The sequence below is a fragment of the Oreochromis niloticus genome, linkage group LG11 (genome assembly GCF_001858045.2).
Source record: "Oreochromis niloticus isolate F11D_XX linkage group LG11, O_niloticus_UMD_NMBU, whole genome shotgun sequence".
NCBI lineage: Eukaryota > Metazoa > Chordata > Actinopteri > Cichliformes > Cichlidae > Oreochromis > Oreochromis niloticus.
In genome coordinates, this window is record NC_031976.2 from 9,417,963 (window position 1) to 9,433,656 (window position 15,694).

At 38.9% G+C, this 15,694-nt stretch overlaps 1 long non-coding RNA gene across 2 annotated transcripts; it reads right to left on the bottom strand.

The window, feature by feature from the left end:
- Positions 1-3,351: 3,351 nt before the first annotated feature.
- LOC109204060 (uncharacterized) lies at positions 3,352-13,607 on the bottom strand. 2 transcript variants are annotated; one of them, XR_002063640.1, is made up of 2 exons: positions 13,571-13,607; positions 3,352-4,271 (listed from the first exon to the last, which is right to left on the bottom strand). It is a non-coding gene; the product is annotated as an uncharacterized LOC109204060 (long non-coding RNA). The 2 variants fall into 2 exon arrangements; XR_003222083.1 differs by lacking the exon at positions 13,571-13,607 and adding an exon at positions 4,780-5,086.
- Positions 13,608-15,694: the final 2,087 nt, after the last annotated feature.

The window sequence follows — 15,694 nt, forward strand, 5'->3', positions numbered from 1 at the left end:
GTTGAAACATCTCCTGTAGTATGGTGGTGTGACATGAGCACAAGAGTTTGGTAATATGCAGTGTGGGTAATGACAAAAGCATTGTGTTTTCATTATACAACATATAAAAAGCATGAAAAATTCGGTCCCTAATGGAATGTCTGGGAGGGAATCCCACCAATGGGAATGTTGACTGTTTCAATAGAATGGGCATGCTCATTGACGTGAACTTTTTATAATATACCAAACAGCACAGTAGGATGTTTTAATAGTTAAAGCAACTTTAACATGCATAACATAGACAGCATATGGTTACGGCATTTTGTATTTTGACCCAGTGACCTCTTCACTGTTTTAGTTTAGTGACCAGTTTCTAGGTTCCGTTGTTTTTTTTTCTTTTAATAGTGGTAGTGACTGGGATGTCTCTTTTTTTTAATAGTTTAATAAAAATGTTGCCTTCTTGCCTTTGTGTAACTTCTCCACATCCATTGGACTTTTCAGAAAATGTAACAGATGGCTCTGAAGCTTTCTGTAAATTAGCCATTGAAGTTACAAGACTTCAAACTAATTCCTATGCACATTTTTTATTTACTTCTGCTTTTGACGAATAAATATAATTATCACTGGAATTTAAATTTTTTTTGCATACAGAGGCATTCACAAACTTGGACTTTTAATAATTAAGAGTATCGTTATTGTCAACCCAACACAAGGAAAGCAAAACCATAATTGCAAAATACGTTTTTTTATTTGATCGTGTGTAACTGAAAACACCTATGACAGACTACTTTGAAAAGAAAATCATTATTCTGCAATAAACTCAAGCAAGCAACATGTGCAAACAGTTCAGTCTAAGCAACGTCATCAACAAGCAGCAGCCTTGTGGTTGAACAAAGTTTGAACAATGCCACATAGGCAAAACAGTCTGAAAATTATGTCATATACAAGATGGGCAGGTTATTTGTAACATAAAAAGAGGTGGCTGGGTCTGCAGGGAGCTTCAGGCAGAGTCTGTTTTTAACAATCAAGCACAACCCTCAGTACCAAGCTCCACTCTGACCCGAAAGCAGCGTTTCCTGTGGCCTAACTCTTTAGCAGGGTGCTGAGAAACTTCGGTCTAGAAAAGTAAGTCATAACACAGTTTTTCACCAAGGAGTCAAACATTCAACTCTCATTTAAAGAAATTTAAATGACTTACACTGGTCCTGATGAAGTCAGAAAGCTGTCAGGCATTTAAAAAAAAATCAGATAGACAGGTTAATGTATGTTACAAATGAGCTCATTTTTGGTGTGCTGCAGCATGGTGTTACTTCTGCTGATGACATTCAGAAACTTGCTCAGTAAAGTAAGAAGATGACATCCCATGGCCTGCTAACACCTTTCTCCTCATCGCTGTGATGCGATCATAGTGCAGATGTAAATTGCAGTCATAGTACTTAAGCAGCTAGCTACAGAAAGTATACAAATTTTGGGTTGTATTCAAACGATTTAGTGGCTAAATCCACAAAGAGCATTGGATATAAGAGTTTCTGCACAACCAAAAAGTGTACTAGAGCTCATAAAACATTCTGATTTTTTTATAAATAATTATTTTCACCATGCTGGAATGCTACATCTGATCTTAAGGATCTTCCACCTGCCAAATCCTACTTTAAGCCCTGAGTGGTTAGATTCTAGCTCCCATACTCCAACTTGCTAGTTTTTTATATTTGTGCACCAAAACTACTTGGTAATAAAAAAAATGGTTTTGGTTAAAGTTTAAGATGTGAATCATGCCAATAGGCTCCAGAGTAAACCTAACCAGTGGGTTCGCTCTGTTGCCAATGGGTCTTAACCAAATGTCCATGTGTGGCCACTTGGGAGTGACACTACACTACAACATGCCAAACAGGACACCTTATGTATATTTCTGAGATATAACCAGTCTTCCCAAATCAAGGACTTAAAGTTCCTAAAGCATTCGGGAGAGAACATTCCAACAAATTGTCTGCACTGTGGCACGTATCATGTTCATAGAACTTCTTGGCCACACCAAGAAAATCTGTCACCTGCCTTATTGACAAGATTTGGCTTCCTGCAACTTCATTCTCGTCCGTAAACTTAAATTCAAGTCAAAATGTTTCTTTTTTAATACAGTGAAGGAGATCCAGCAAGCATTGCAAATATGCACATACAAGTGGTCAGAACTTGACTACCACAATTAATCTAAATGTAGGAGTTGTGCTTGCAGAGCTTTGCTTCCCAGAGACAGTAATGGATGTATCTGCTTGAAACTCTAAACTAAAAGACTGATACACTGGCAGACATATCAGTCACTGCCACCTTACAACCTTCAAACATAGCTAGCTCACATATCCTTAAAGGGTAAAAAGGAAAATTGGTTTAAGATTACTGTGGGGGTTAATGAATGAGTGAAGGATAGATATTATTTTGGTATGACATTGTCATTCACTGCCACCACAGGGGTACTCCCCAAATATTTAATATGAACAGAAATGACCCTAGGATCTGCCCTGACCTCTGTAAAGCTGTTGTATCATAGGCATCTTTGCTCTTCCCCCTCCTACTGCTTTCTGCTGCTCTGGCTTTAGCAAAAAAAAAAAAGTGCTTGGGGCTACACAGACGTCCTGGCTTCCACCCCTCTCTCTACATTGTATTAATGTGCATGTGCATGTGAATGTGTATACGTGTGTCTAGGACTGGAAGTGTATCCTTGACCACCTTGCACTGTAATCACTGCACACAGCTGCCACCTGCCTTTTTCTCTCATGTGTTTGAGCCTTCTTTCTCTCACCCCCTCCTATGCTATAACTGGTATGATCTCGACAGTGGATCCTAATGTCTCTAGCCATGATTAATCTGATAAATAATAAATATATCAATCTAGCCTCTCGACAAGGACTAATTCTAACCAGCAGGAAGGCACAAGCCCCCTTTAACTGCTGCCTGTAGCTGCCAAATTAATTATTTAATGATTAATTCTTTAGGAAATGGGAAAGTTTTGATTAATACTGTCCAGGCATCTGTCTTCAGTTGTTTGATGTATGTCAGAGAATTTCACCCTTGCTTTCATACCGTCTGACCTCTCACGCACAAGCAGAAAATGCACGGGCACAAGCACTACACTTACACAGAAGCAAGCACAGAAGAGAGACATTTTAGCTCTTATGAACAAAGCCAGAGGCTACTGTCACTGAGATCAGATGCTGAATATCTCACAATAAATTACAGCTGGATCTCAGAGGCCTTCAGCCTTGAACCTTGAACATGTCAGCTTTGGATAACACCCCCCACCCTCCACATCTCTATGTGTGTGTGTGTGCATTTATGTGAGCTTCCGACCTTATTTACTAATGGAAACCTCTGAGGCCCTTGAGTTGCTATACATTTTTAATGCTGTCAAATTGTCATTTCACTCTACTGTTTGCTGTTAAAAGGAAAAAATAAAAGTTGAATCAAACACAAATAAACTACGTTTTGACACAATGAACACCATTTTTCTTGGATATAACTAAAGGAAAAATTATTTGTTTCTTCAGTTAACAGTATTTGTGCCCATTAACTGCAAAAGCTAAGTAACAACCATACAAAACCACAAGAAATTATTAAGTAAACAGAAACGGGAAACTGCTTTTTGCATTTTGTGCAAAAAGCACAAAAATCATCAGATGAAACATTAAGAAAGTTCTCTACTATACAGTAAAAATTAATGTATCAAGGGCAAGCACAAACATATTTATGTAACTGCTCTCCTTGGTAAAAGGGGGAAGCAAATACTCTGCATTCAACAGTTAAGATACCACAGACCACTTTTTTAAACTGACTGTATTAGACTCAGGGCAGATAGTTAAGCAACAGTGGTATACTGCTCAAGGTATACTGAAAAAGAGTTGAGTAGGGATACTGACATGCACAAAAGCTCAACATAACACAACAACTACCCCTATTTTGTGTTTGACCTACAGACAGAATTATAATTTTTTTTCACTCATTTCAATTATAGCTGACAGCCTTCTCATGTCCAAAAGTCTGTCTTCTTTAGAAGAGGCTAGTTTTCGTCTTAGACTCCCCCTCTATCTCGGGCTTCCCCAGGTGTGCGGGGCTATTTCCCCCTGCCAAACTTCCTGCCAGTGGCTGGTGCTCACACCTGCCTGTGCATTGGTAGTTCTCAGTGTCCAGGGCTGGGTGCTCGGGTGTATACTGGCTTTCTCCCGGCGGCCGCTCTGTCGGCCCCCTTCTGGGAGCTGGGGTGCCCTTGGGTCTCAGGTCTCTTGGTCCACTCCCAGTCTTATCTGTTATGGTTGTAATAATCCAAAATAAAAAAATCTTAATAAAGGACAGGAAAAAAAATAGAAGACGCTACTTTTAAAAATTAAAAGAATGTGATTTCCCACAAATAAATCAATCTATAATCTTTAAAAAATAATTTAAATCTCCATTTAATACATAGTTTTTTAAAGTATTTTTTAAATTGTAAAAAAAAAAACATTTTTTCTGAGCTGTGCTGAAAGAAGTCACTGCTGTGTCATTCATCACTGCTTGTTTTTAATCACGATATGGCTCCCCTTCCCCTCTCAACCTTCACTAAAAACCAACTGCCCTCAGGGTGAAAAGAGGAGACCTGTCTTTAATAGGGCCAACAACCTGACAAATCTTTTGTTGTCTTCAAATACACATTTCCACACCACGAAAAACACACACAAATAGAGACGTATATACCAGTGTTGTCCACTTACACAAAACCGCACACACTTGTAAACAAACGTAAACTAAAAATGAGACAGGAGGCCGGCAACTCACCGTCAGAGTGACAGACTGCATTGTCCGAGCGAGCTTTGGTGGTTGTAACAAGCGTCAGGACATTAGACCAAACAAAAGCTGGATTGGGGGTGTCATCAATCAATTGGCTGGCAGTTGACTTCAGTCTGATTGTCTCGTACTCTGCATAATAAGTGATTGGATCTCAGCTAATTAGATATTGGGTAATCAATCTTTGCCAACAAGGCACTTGGCTGAGGGTCTCTCCCTTTGCGTGTGCCTGTTGTCATGAAATAAATTAGAAATAAAAATTATTTTGTGCTAGCCAAAAGGTAATTCCCTCCAGTGAGCTGTCCAACCACTGCCTTTGTGCAAAAGAGACACATGGAGGGGGTGTGGGGGGTCTCATGTCCTAACCAATTACTGAAATATTCAGTTGAAGAATTTACATAATAAATGAAGCAATGAAATATTAATATATTTGCTTGGAAAGATGTTTTACTCTGAATAAACATGCTTCTAACAATATGTCCACACAAAAGCAAGCAATTTTCATACAGAGAACAACACTAACAAATCATTTATAGGCGTTTATAATAAATGATTTTAGACAATCAAAGCATTAGATTAGCAGCAACAACTCCCACTGAATATGATTGCTGGTCATTTTAACAGGAATTCCAAACACCTTAAAACATGGCACATGAGTTGTTTTAGGTGAGTAAGATTTCAAACAAGCACAGTAGCTATCCCAATTTCTAATTTCTTCAAAATTGCATTTGGAACACAACTGAAATGCACACAATATTTGCCGTGTCACAGTTTGTTCACACTTTCTTCGCGCTGTCAAACTATTCCCCCCGTGTGTTTTCTTTCAGAGCCCTGCCAAAACTCTACTACTGCTTATTCTTTTTTTCTTTTTTCCCCACGCTCAGGTAGCCATTGTAAGCTGTACAACACATACAGTAACACTGCAGGGACACCAAACATGCAGTTGGGGAAATCACAAGACACTACAGAGAAGTAAGGGAGGAGGAGGAGGAATGGGAGGAGATGCAACCAAACAAGCATGTGACAGAAAAGTACAAGCAAAAGTGTAAGAGAAGAATAAAAGAAAGAAGGACCAAATGAGGAAATGAGTGATAGTTAGAGCGAGTCAACTGCTTGAGATGGAGGAGACACTCTTTTATTTATTTATTTTTACACAATGCCAGAATGTAAGCAAGTAAAAGCAGCCAGCTGGGCCTCAGTCTCTCAGCAGTGTGTCAGAGCCTGTCACCACCACTGCCACCGAGACAGCTACAAGTTTACAACAGCTGCCGACTAATGTTTGATCAGTGATAAAATATGCCGGGGTGACAACACCATGCTGCCCATGCATTTGTGGGGGCCTTCTGCATTAAAGATTCAGTGCCTGGCAAGTAAAGACGGCCCTGATGGTCTCAGTGCTGCCGCCGCTCCCCACCCGCTCTCTCTCCCCAAAGGTATACTCGGGGACGGAGACAACTTCACAAGATGTCAGAAACCATCTCTGTTTTGTGTTCACCGGGTGAGCATTCTTCTAAGTAAACCAGCCCTCACATCAGCTTTTGTACTACGTCCACTGCTGAGACTTTCGGTACTAACACAGGCAGCGAGGGAGAATTCAGACAGCAATACAGTAAGCGCTGGAGAAAAGAGCAAGCGGGAACTTGATTTTCTGGTTGATTTTCAGGCATTTTCTTTTCTTATGATAAATAAGCAGCAGTTTGGTGATCTTTGATTATTTTCTGATCATGATAAAGTCTATGTGCTTACAATTTAAACAAAAATAGTTTAAATTATTGTTAAATGGAGCTTGCTCCTTTACTGTGGTGCAGGGGATTTTTGTCCTTTCTTTTCAGAGGCATTTCCAGCTGTCTCGTTGTCTGTTTGTTCACGGTGGGCATGCCAAGGAGAGTCTCCTGGTAAATGTCAACTGTCAGAGAATTGAGGCCTCCTCATCAATCGCCCTGCCACGGTGCTCTGGGCAATGAAACCCCTCCAAGGAACACCAGCTATATAGAGGGAGCAGACGAAAGAGAACACAGTGGCGCTGGTTAACTGAAGGAAGTCATGGTCCAAAAGAGAGGGAGAGAGAAGGAAAGAGAGAATATGGACGAATCAGATTTCCTTTCCCCTGTGACAAGGTCCTCTGACAGGTTTGTTGCTGGCAGTCTGAGCAGTAGGCTATGATTGCCAGAGTGCATTAGAGGCCATGTGTGTAATTTGACATCTCAATATTGAAATAGTAATGTATCCTCATACAGCATAAATTGCTGGCCAGTAATTGGATTCCAGGCATGCGGTACAGAGAGCTGAGATGTCCTTGCAAGCTTGATAATGCTGTGTCATGGTATCTGGTGAGGGAGCTGTGATAAATAAATAAATAAATAAAATGATGTTCAAATTGAATGTGGGTTTGTAATGTGGCATTTGTTAACTCGTAATAAATTGTCATCTATTTTATTAGGTTCAATGTTTATGTCTCCCCAACCCACCCACGAAAAAAAAAAGCACACACTCCAACACACACACCTGTGCACACAGGTCTGATCTTTTCTTTTCTCCTTGCTTAGTAGCAGCTTCTTGCCCATCTAAATAATTCAGTTCAAGTGAGAATCAGCATATCTTGCAGGATACTTAACATGCCAAGAAGAGCAACAGACAAGGAACAGGAGGCCTGAATTCAATTAGGCCTTTTGTCACAGACAATAGGGCGACAAATTCATTTTGTTACAATACCGGCTGTATTGTGAGCCATCAATTTTGTACCTGGCTCTGTTCTCCTCCCTCTCTCCTTTACTCTTTTCTTTTTCTTTTTTTTTTTTGGACGGGGCGGGGGGCAGGTGTTTTTGTTTCACTAATGCTTTTGACGTCTGTGCCCACTGCCTTTCGCTGCTTCATTTTATCTTTACACCATGAGCCGCAGGTATCAGGTGCTTGTGTGTGTGTTTATGTGTACGCGCGCGTGTCCGCATACTGAGGTGTTGTGTTACTCGGGATCAAGTGACGGCGGAGCCTCGAAAAGGACCGGCTATTCTTTAGGGTCGCTGAGATACTGCCGACTAATTGGATGAGGTGTAAGTCAAGCCAACAGGCCTCAGACTTTGATGTGACTCACACTGGAGAGAGAGCAGGAGAGTGAGGGAGACATAAACGTGCTTCACAGACATCAGTGTTTGTTCCAAATGTGAGCTCTTTGTACCAGCCTCCACCTGTTCACAGAGACACACACACACACACACACACACACACTCACACAATGCAAATGCTGGCGATCCACTTCATTTATAGTGGCTCATTAATTTTTCAAGTAGTTCCTTGGTTTCCTTATGTTCAGCTACTTGCTTTTCATTTGTGCTTCCTTGTTTGTTTGCACTTTTATTGTATACAGGAAATGTAGCAGGTAATTGACCAATGCCAATATTTTCATCCCTTCTTCATTCTTCTTTGTTTTATTTAAAATATTTTTATCATCTTGAAAATTTGACAATATTTAAAAGATTGAAATTTAAAATAATTCAGTAACATCTTAGACTATATATTTTTATATTCATGTATGTGTGTGTGTCAGTCTATTAAATTTGCTAAGGAATTTCACCAGTTTCTTTTAACTTCTGTGTTATATGACAGATACTTAAAAGAAGGCACTTGTCAAGAGCGCTTACATCTTCCGGCCTAAAGAGCTTTAAAAAAAAAGAGGCAGTGAAAAAAGATGATGTGGAAGGGAGAAAGGGGACGTGAGGGGTGAAGTTACAGCAACAGCTGGTACATCCTGGGATCCTGGCCAGGATGTTGACTCTCTCTTTCACCTCCCATCTGCTTTCATATTACCTACAATCCCTTGTCTACACTCCCTCTTGCTTACACTCGCTGCCCTTACCTAATGTAAATTTCTATGTCCTGACCTGTCTCTGACTGTTTGTCATTTTCTTTTTCTTCTTCACAATATGAGCCAAGGATACCCCGTTCGCACGTCATAAGAGTTAGCTATACGCATGTATACAAGCTGGCTTAATACTTCATGGAATGTTTCCAACAAACAAAAAAATAAATAAAAATAAAAATGTCTTAATTTTTACTTGGAATTGTGGTAAATCTTCACATTAGGAATTAATCATTCACTGGATGCTACTCTCATGAACAGATATGGGTATTTACTAATGATATGTAACCTATAAGAATAAAGTTATTTAGAATTTTAAAACAGGAGATCATATGACCATGGCAAATACGGAATTACAAATACAGAGGTGAAAGCTTACAAAGGGTTTTAAAATAAAATGAAATATATAGCCTATTTAGCATAGGTCAACAAGTAAATCTCCAAAAAACAAACAAAAAAACAACCAAGCTGTGGCAAGATTACCTAGTGGATAGTGGATAGGACACTAAAAAGATAATTTCCACACTTGTACTTTCAACACTCAACATTAAGCTTACAGTGCAGTACTGTATTACCTGCACATGGTGACTAGAAAATATGCAGCTTGTCAGTGAAGTATGCATGTGACTATGAACTCTAGCCATGCTGAAATGCACTATGGTTATTTACAGTGCAGAGACTTTAACATACCTGTATAATGACTGTCACATTCCTTTAGTTGCAAATATATTTCTGTTCGCAGAAAACATGTTCAAGTTCAATGAACCTGCTCTTTTTTTAGAACATTTTTTGCACAGCATGAACTCCAGGAACAGCTTGAACAGGACACCTGCTGCACTTTCCTATATTAAGCAGTCCAGCTCTTGATTTCCTCAGACATTTCTATGTCACTATTAACTAAGATGATACAGAAAGAAAATCTTGATTTACAAGATTGTTCAGGTTCAAAATACCCTTGATTAGATTGTTTTCCTCACAGAGTTGATTGCTTTGTTTTCAGCTAAAGTTTCAGATAAACACAGAGGTAGAGAGACAAGCGTGGATTAAGGAACAGAGGAACGACTCCACATCATAGACTTAACAGTCTCAGAGGCCCCAACGTGTAGGAATTGCGAATTACCATACGTCAAACACCAGCCGCCATGGCACATTGCAATCAGAGATGTTAACCTTTCAAATATTCCGTGAAATTACTAACGCAAGGTTAGTAGCTTCACGCAGACACATATACACAGAGGCATGTATGTTCCACACCTTAATACCACATTGTTGCCTTCTTTTCAAATGTCAGAGTTTATGCCATATACAATGTAATTATGTTATGAACGCATTGTAGCTCCTAATATTGTGTGTGCCATTCACCAGGTTCAATTGTCTGCGCTTTCGTAGTGTTTTTCAAATTGTATCACAGAGAGGCCATTGTATATCGCACACTAGACTGACATGTCCCACATTGTGAAAATAATCCTTTTAAAATGTGTGAAATAATTTTGTTCCCATAATCCCTAAAATCCCCCAGTAAGTATTACAGGGTAAGAAATGGATGGAAAATTACTATTTACAGAAGAAAAGAAGGAATCATTAAGGGTATTTCACTGCAAGGGTAATTTGACATGCAATTTGCAGTAAAATGCTTAAATGTGAGGAAAAAAAAGCTTCCATGGGCTTCTCATCTGCCTCTAACTAACTCATCTTGCCACCCTGGATTGTTAGAAGTGCCACTTGCCCTTTCTCAATTCACAGTGGGCTTTAATCTTGGGCAGGGGGTGCAATCATTGGAGTGGCTGTACAACTGCAGGGACTTTTTGATTCAGAGTGCTGTTTATTAGCTTGAAGCATCTGGGCAAGGATCTTGTGATTAATTGGGGTGAGCTGCCCCTGATATTACAAGGTCAACCCTCACCAAGCCTCCTTTACTCTTTCCATTTACATCAGTTAGTGGGGTAGACCTGTGTGTGCGTGTGTGAGAGAGAGGGAGAGAGACGACAGAAGCAATGTGTAGATTAGCAAGAGAACGATACAGAGAATAGCAGAGAGAGAAAGCGAGCGAGTCTATATATGTTGCTCTAGCCAATCTGAGTTTGAATATAGCTCCGGGTGGTCTTGTAATTAATTTAATGGAAATTGGAATTTTGGAATTTTTGCTTTATGTTTCTGTGATTCTTCAGTAACTTTGCTAATACCGCACTGCATCAGTCAATCAGTGACCCATATGTCACTAGTGAAAGACAAAAGGATAGGACACATTTTATGAGCCTTCTCTTTATCATAGCCTCCCCTTTACCTTGCCTTGTTTAGCTTGTTCTTGGTGTTTGATCTACTATATTTACTGGCCTATATAACATAACTGTCTGGGCCACTCTCTTTAGAATGTGTTGCAAATTGAGTTTCAAAGCATCCTTCTGGTTTCTTGGTCCCTGATTAACTTTATATTCATTACTAAATCATATTAGTCATTATAGGCTCAACAGTGGAGTTCCCTTCTGTGCAAATGAGAGTCCCCCCATTCACTCACACTGTGAACATTGCTAGAAAGGCACACATACATACAAGCTCAGACCATTTGAAAAATATCTGTATAAAGCATTTACAGTAGAGGGTGTTTTCGGTTACTTCAGACAGAGGGCGGCCTTGTGTCAGCTACCTCACTCTCTTTCATTCCCACTCAGTCAGATAAGAGGAACACGTGAGATCCAGGAACCTGTTTTGGGAGGTGGTTTCTATCTTTGGAAGAAAAACAAGGTTAAATGGTTTACCACCAAATATGAAAGTTACAATTTCTATTATTCTAAAACAAGAAGTTTCTGTTATCTATCGTCACGTTTTTATATTGTTTCATTTTAACAGCTTATAGTTAATTTCAGTGTGCAGTATTTTTTATTTTAATTTTACACTGTCACACTGCTGCAGTTACATAACGGCAACAACAGAACTCTTTTACGTTTACGTTCAAAAGCAGTCACAATGTAATTAAATGAATATGGTATTTTGGTTAAGTTTCTAACCTTTAAAGTAACTTTGGTCTGAGGTGCAGCATTAATATTTCACACTCTCAGAAAAGCTTACATGTTCAACAGTCGCTTATTTCAAAGATCTGCTGCTTTATATTAAACTTAAACTTAGTGCAGAAAAATCTGTACAAGTGTTTGAGAGGTGATTTAGGCTTATACTGCAGTCTCATCATTTGCCATATTAAGCCCTGATTGGTCAAAATGTATATGAATGAGAATGATGAAAAACAATAGAACAGGAAAGATAGAAGAAGAAAAAAAAGATGGCTGACCACGCCGTATTCTCCGTCATCAGATAAAGACACAATATGTGGATGAACACATGTTTTTGACTGTAGATTATGACGGAGCACTGTTATTTCCTGTACGAATACACTTTCAATTTCCTGCTCAGCACTTTAGTTTTATTACAATGATAACACGATACCATCGGCTGTAGCCATGGGGACGAAACCAACGGTGCTTACAATAGAAGGGAGTGATAAGAAAAATGACGTGAAAGACAGAATAAAAGCGAGAAGATAGGATAGTGCTGAAAAAAATCTGTCTCTGACAGAAATCTGGCTGTAGCAAGATGATCATAATTACTATTATTTAGCTATTAGTCACAGGAGACTGTGTTATAAGCTCTTTTTTTTTTCAATTATGATTCTTAAGCCCATTTTTAGGGCACTTTGATTACGTTTCTTTGTGGCTTCTGTTTAATGGAACATGCGTGCACTATATTCATTGAGCAATAGCTCTATATTAAAAGACGGATATCAAATCTGCTTTGTCAATTGAGTGGAAATGGGATTTCATAAACTGTTCACTTTAAAGCACTGATTATCTGTAATAACTGAAACTGTTTTGTGTGAAGGTAGTCAAAGTTGTATGGATGTAATTTTATATACACTCACCCAGTTCGGGTACATGGGTTGGGCTCTTTTTTGCCTTTAAAACTGCTTTAATCCTTTGTTTTATAGACTTAACAAGGTTCTGTAAACATTCCTCAGAGATTCTGGTCCATATTTACATGACTGGATCACACGGTGCAGACTTTTAGGCAACACATCCATGATGCAAATCTCCCATTTTATCACATCCCAAAGTTGCTCTACTGAATTGAATTCTAGTCCATGCGGGGTACAGCAAACTCATCATCATCTTCAAGAAACCTGTCCACGGAGCTGCTCCGATTAGATATTTACTTGTTTTTGGACCCTAGAAATGGTGGTGTGGGAAAATTCTAGTAGATAAGCAGTTTCTGAAATGTAATACATAGACGAGTCCATCCGGCTATTAACAAACATTCAAAATCACTTCAATTACTTTTCTCCTTACTCTGATGCTTAGTGATAACTTCAGCAGGTTGACTTGACCATGTCTACATCTCTCTGTAAGATTAGATTATTAGAAACAGTGTATATAATTCAAGGGCAGTTGAACAGGTATATCTTACAAATTGACCAGAAAGTGTATATTCAGAAAAGAGAAAATGCGTAAGCATGAAAGTGTTTACAGCAGTTCACTTGTTTGACATTTTGTCATGTTAGTCTTATTCTAAAATTACATGTAATTACATGTACAAAATTACAAAATTACATGTATTTTTCACTTCAAAATTCTACACACAATACCCCATAATGACAAAGTGAAAAAAGTATGCTTGAAATTCTGGCAAACGGCAAATTAAAGATAAAAAACAAAAGTACAACAAATACATAAGTATTTACAGCCTTTGTCATGACACTCAAATTTAACCTCCTGCTTCCACTGTTCATCTGTCAGATGTTTCTACAACTTAACCCTTTAAAACCGGTCGGAGCTGCACGCTCCGTTTTGCGTAACTATTTTTAAATGCTGGTAGCACTGCAACCATGTAAGCTAGAGCAATAATTTTTTTTGCATATGAAACCGGAGGAGTTTTACTTACATCTTATGCTATCAGCTTGTCCTAGGTCACGGTTTCCTTCCACATATAGCTTTGCAAAAACTGCATAAAAAGCACTTGCAGCAACAAAAACATAATATTCCAGAAACACGCTTTGCCGATCTGATCAGCTGTTCATAACACTTCCTACGTTGGAATAGACGTCAGTGTGAACTTTCGCATGTCCGCCATTACCTGCCCCAAACCGGAAGTGACGTCATTTTCGCGGAAATGTAGTTTTTTTATTATCAGGGCCTTAGAGCCTATACTGTTTCTTTTTAAAAAGTTATCTTTGACTTTATGACTTTCTGTGTCGTTTCTGGGATGCTTAGAACTCAAATTGCACTGCTGGAAATAGTTTATTTTGATGCATATGCTGCTTTTTTGCAAATTTGCACTATAATATTTATTTTCGTTTTTCCTGCAGTATATAAAAATTGGTGTATTTCAAAAATAAAACTATGAAGACACTCAAAATAAATTTCCTGTGGTGGGAAACTATTTTGTGCAACTTTTTTGTATTTACAGTTTTGAGGGATAAGCCTCTTAAATTTTTCTAACTAGAAATATATGTTAAAAAAACAAAAACGATTTTCAATTTTTTTGTAGTTTATTGCACTTTTTTGCAATTTATGTAATTACTATGCACTTAATGCATACATATTATCAAATTTTGGGCTATAATGGTTGTATTGATGTATATCAACTTGAAATGCTCCCAAAAATGGCACTACAGCATGTAAAAATATAATATAAGCTCTGGCGGACTTGGTTCTATGGTAGGTCTTAAAGGGTTAACTGGAGTTGACCTGTGGTAAATGTAATTAACTGGACATGATTTGGAAAGAAAAAACACCTGTCTAAATAAGATCCCATAGCTGACAATGTATGCCAAGGTACAAACCAAGGAAATCAAATGTCTGTAGACATCTAGAGAAAGGTATAGACAATTTTCTGAGTATGGAAATTCTCAGTGACCACAGTGGCCTCCATCACCCATAAATGGAAGTAGTTTCTAAGCACCAGGCCTTTTCTTAGAACTGGCCACCTGGCTAATCTGAGCAATTGTGGTACAAGGGCCTTAATCAAGGAGGTGACCAAGAACACCATGGTCATTTGACAGAGCTCCAGCATTTGTCTATGAAGAACCTTCCAGAAGGTCAGCCGTTTCTGCAACATTCCACCAGTCAGGCCTGTATGTTAGAGTGGCCATACAAAAACAGTAAAAGGCTTATGACAGCCTGCCTGGAGTTTGTCAAAAGACACCTGAAGGACTCTCAGATCACGAGACACAAAATTCTCTGGTCCGACCAAACAAAGATTGAACTCTTACCTAACTCTTACTAATACCAAGTGTCATGTCTGGAGGAAACCAGGCACCACTTATCTCCTGGTCAATACCATCCCAACAATAAAGCAGAATGGTGGCAACATCATGCTGTGGGGATGCTTTTTGGCAGCAGGAAGTGGAAGACTACTCAGGGTCGTCGGAAAACTAAATGCAGCAATGGACAGAAACATCCTTGACGATAACCTGTCCCAGAGTGCTCTGAAAATTAGACTAGGGTGAAGGCTAATCTTGCAACAGGACAGCAACTCTAAGCACACAGCGAAGATAACAAAGGAGTGGCTTCAGGACCACCCTGTAAATGTCCTTGAGTGCCCTAGCCAAAGCCCAGATTTAAACCTTATTGAACATTTCTAGAGAGATCTGAAAATAGCTGTGTACTGATGCTTCACATCCAAGCTGATGGAGCTTGAAATGTTCTGAAAGAAAAATTGGAGAAACTCCCGAAAACTAGGAAACGTGTGCCAAGCTTGTAGCATCATACTCATAAAGACCTGGCCATGTAATCGCTGCCAAAGTTGCACTGAGTAAAGTATTAAGTATTGAGTAAAGACTGTGAATACTTTGTGTGTGTGTCTGTGTGTTTGTTTTTAATACATTTGCAAGACTTTCAAGCAGACCTTTCTCCCTTTGCCATTATGGAGTATTGTATGCAGAATTTTGAGGTAAAAAATATTTTAATCCATTTTGTAACACGACAAAATGTTTAACAAGTGAAGCATTGTGAGTAGTTTCCAGATACACTGTACATCTGTGCTTTGAATGTGCATAAATATTCT